The following is a 4,255-nucleotide window of genomic DNA, read 5'->3' as shown; positions in this document are numbered from 1 at the left end:
CCTTTGAAAAGAAAAAAAAGAGAATTTATTGATGGATGCTTTAATGCCTCTTTCCATTTACAAATACTCTGTTCATATTACCATGATTTGAAGATGAATTACTGGAAGGAAGGAAAGGTATTTGTTTTTCCTTATCTCTTTCAACCATAGCTGAATTTTTAAGATTGGCCAATTGGTCCTATGTCTTTCACATTTTCCTTTTGAAGTCCTATCATATTTAGTTTATTTAGAATTGCAGATGCACATACCACACTTGGGAACAAATGAGATGATTTATTTGTGTATTGAATCTTTAATGATGTTTTCTGGAAAAGACTTCAGAGGAAAGTTTTGAAAAGTTACCAGTGAGCACAATAATGAGATTCCTTCAAGTCAGCGCTGAGCTGGGAAAGAGGAAACAAATAAACAGTTGTTTCCAAGGATCAGAATTTTTAAAAGCAATTCCCAAGAACTGCTCAGAAGAGTTTTGAAGTCAGATGCACATTTTTCAATATTATTTTTTAAAAACTCTAATTGTAATTACCTCTATTTTATTCTAAAGCATAGACTATGACTGTAATATTTCAGTAAATTATTGGAAGTCATTTTTCAAGACAGGTTAGCTTTGGAAAATTTTAATCAAAACATTCCATGTTTCAGAAATGGTTAGTTTTCTTAAAAGCAGATCTCTTAGGATGTGTTAAAACATGGAAATAGTTTTACCTTCACTAAAATTTTCATATTCGTCTTAGTCATATCAAGGTGTCCTTCTCATAGGTTTAAAAGTTGAATGTTGGCAATTCTATATGATTCAACGGTGTGGATGTGTGTTAATTAGGACTATATGCTTTAATCGAGCATTAATCAATTTATCAAATAGCTCAATAATTATATTGAAGGACGCTTACTACCAAAATGAAAATAAATTGATTCTTAAAGAGACATCACATGTGTAAAGCCTGCTATTAGAAATTGTTTGGCTTATATTCATTAATATACACAGGTACATTGATAAACTCAGATGCATTCGCTAAACTAGTAGACAGCAAGGAATATAAATAAAATCTTCAGATACATATCTTCAAGTACAAATATTATTACAAACAAAAGAGTACAAATAAATCACTACAAATCATTGCAACCTTTATTTGAAAATATTAACCTGTGAAGCTGTTGTTTTTCCCCAGATCCTCCACCTAGATCTATACACTCCTGAGGGCAATATTTCCACCTCTCCAATCCTTTCCCGAAGAATTCTGCACTCTTTGATTCACACCATGTCATTTTCAATTTCATTTGCATCCAAGGAGAAAAAGAAGTTTAAAGAGGCAATACCAAAACTGTAGGCTGGAAGTGGTAAGGTTTCACAATTATATTCTCACAGAATAGCCCTTGCTTCCTATTCTCAATGAATGAGCAGGTGCATTGTTTTGCTGGGGTTTGGGGGCAGGCGGAAAATCCCCTGCAAGCATTTCTTGGTCTTTTTTTCTCTCTCACCAATGCAGTTTTCTATCTTCTTAACACTTGTTTATAAGCAACCCCAGGATCATCCTGTGCCCTTTTAAACATTTTACCAAAATTAACTCTTTGAAATCCCTCAAATCAGTCACCATAACCTTCTGAGCCAGATCCTTTTCCTTTGAATTTACCTGAGCCGGCAGATCTTCTCACAAGCCCCTGTTTCAACTAGATGTTGTTCTTTGGGTTATTTTGGTAAATTCAAGACTCATCTCCCTTAGGATTCACTCTATAAAATTGTCTTCATTAGATTCCATCTTGCTTAAAAGGCAGATGGGAAGATCTGCTCTTTGAGCCACCTGATCTCCAGGGAATACTTTGGCCCCCTATGAAGCCAGCACCTTGTTGGGGTCAAGAGATGTTTGCATAAAATTGAAAAATGTCAAAATATGGGAGATTCTAACTTCAGAAGTCCTCACATCCATGGTAACTTGGTAATATTATGGCATTTCTAATTCACAGGTAATTTGGATCAGCATGCATATTGTATACTTATCTAAAGATGACTGTTTGCTGTGAATGTTGGTTTTTATTCTTTTCTTTTAGTTGCAAACATCTCCCCTTCTCCCAATTTACTGCCACAGTTTTAGCAACAAAACTTGCTCAATGAATTTCCTATCATCAATTTTTAGTTACCAGAATCACAAAAATTCTCAAAGCAACCAAAACAGACCAAAAATAAATTCAAAATAAAAATCCCACAAAACAAAAAAAAAAACCTTTAAAAAAATCATTTTATTGGGGGAATCATACAATTCTCATCACAATCCATCCATCCATTGGGTGAAGCACACTTGTACATTCATTGCCATCATCATTCTCAACTTTCGCTTTCTACTTGCGCTCTTAATATCAACTCCTCATTTCCCCCTCCCTCCCCTCTCCCTCCTCCCTTATGAACCCTTCATAATTAATAAATTTTTATTATTTTGTCATATCTTACACTATCCAATGTCTCCCTTCACCCACTTTTCTGTGGTCCATCCCCAGGGAGGAGGTTATATGTAGATCCTTGTAATCGGGTTTTTTAAATCAAATTATTTGACTCAAAGCATACCATGTGTTACAAAATAAAATTTCTCCTTGGGGTTATTCTTGGATGTCATCTTTAAACAGTCATATTGTTGGGTCTCTCTTCTGTCACATTCCTTGTGAGTTTAACGTTTAGGCTTGCAGGTAAGCACAAACCATTTGTTACCCAGGGACCTTAAAGATAGATGGATAGAAAAGAAAATAACAAAGAAGTACATAATCTACACACTGAGTAAATGGATATTGAAAACACCAAAACTGAATAAATTAGGTTTGAATATTATTAGTAGTGTTTTAATATTATGATAAAATAACAAAATTAGTCATATGCAAATCCTCTCTTCTTGAACAGTGTTAATAAAATTTTAATTATTCACAGACCACACTTAAGATTCAGGACTCCCAGAAAACAAGGTACCACTGATATCCATGGGTTAATGAATGATGATGGGGAGTTTGGTGAGATCCTACTAATAGAAAAAACCTTTAAGCCAAATAAGTATATTGTATGATGATTGCAAGTACATTGTATGAATACTTCCCTGACAGGGGGAGACACCAGAAGGTGGTTTTCCAGAGCGAGGCTCATCCATTGCACTGGGGGTGTGCTGACCCCTGCGATTTCCCCAAATGCAGGAAACTTGACTGCATCATTTGTGGTAGTGGGGGATCGCATTCGTGCTTTCCCCTGAAAAAAGAAAGAAAGAAAGAAAAAAGTACGTTGTATAAGGATATTATCTGAAAGTTCTAAAACTCACTCTATAATTTTAAAGTACATTTCACTGCAGAAAGTGTTCCTAAAAATGATAAATTTCTAAAGACATTTATTTTAGACTTGCCTCACCTCTGCTGTCACCATGGTTTCTGAAGAGCGATTACTTATATGGCCTCGCACTCTCTGAGAAGCCAGGGCCATTCATCTAATGCACTCACATCTGATCTTACTGAGATGGAAAATCAAAACCTCACATTTTCTGTCAGAGATTGACAGAAGTGATTGCTTACTAACACACTGTCACAAAAATATAATATAAGGAGCAAAAAGTGCCCGTGTCACCCCACTGAACCAAAATTAGTATGTTTTACAGATTTCTAAAACTACTGTTTGCTGAAAAAAGTATACTTTTATGATACTATTGTTAATTTATTTACTGATGGAAAATTTGTTCCACACTCCTATTGTGCTTCCAGTCCATGTAGACAGCAGGGACTATCTTTCAGACCCTCGTCTCCACTTAACTGCTTAATACAGGATTGCAAAAAGATTTCACTGGAAACCAGCAAATGGAAGCACCAGCAGAAAGAGGTGGCAATGACGTGTCACTATTAGCTGTGAGTCAGGATAGCTCTTTGGAGTTGTTCTTTATTAGCTTCCAACTCTACTGCAGCCTCTCCTAGATTCCAAGTACCCACTCGCCCCACCCCACCCCCAAAATCCTCTGGGATCTTAAATTCTTATGATCAATTCCACTCTCCATTGACTTCTCATTCTTTGTTCTAGACTTGCTATAGCTTAGAAACTGAATTTGGCATGCAAATACCCTATACAATCTATATACACTTGTAGTTAAATTACATTGTCAACAAAAATCAGAAAAAAATCAACGATGTACAAATGCGCTTTACACAATTGATGTGTGTATGGATTGGGATGACAGTTGTATGAGCCCCTAATAAAATGTTAAACAAAAATCAGAAAAAAAATCATAAGTGCCCACGTATTTTG

At 35.5% G+C, this 4,255-nt stretch overlaps 1 non-coding gene across 1 annotated transcript; it reads left to right on the top strand.

Annotated features, from left to right (window-relative positions):
* The first annotated feature begins 3,063 nt into the window (after window positions 1-3,063).
* LOC115873780 lies at window positions 3,064-3,220 on the top strand. Its single transcript, XR_004048585.1, has one exon. It is a non-coding gene; the product is annotated as a U1 spliceosomal RNA (small nuclear RNA).
* Window positions 3,221-4,255: the final 1,035 nt, after the last annotated feature.

Source organism: Echinops telfairi, unplaced genomic scaffold, assembly GCF_000313985.2.
Source record: "Echinops telfairi isolate 266 unplaced genomic scaffold, ASM31398v2 ScPeMD7_7469;HRSCAF=8507_1, whole genome shotgun sequence".
In the NCBI taxonomy this organism is placed as follows: domain Eukaryota; kingdom Metazoa; phylum Chordata; class Mammalia; order Afrosoricida; family Tenrecidae; genus Echinops; species Echinops telfairi.
This window is presented reverse-complemented; position numbering and strand designations above follow the sequence as displayed.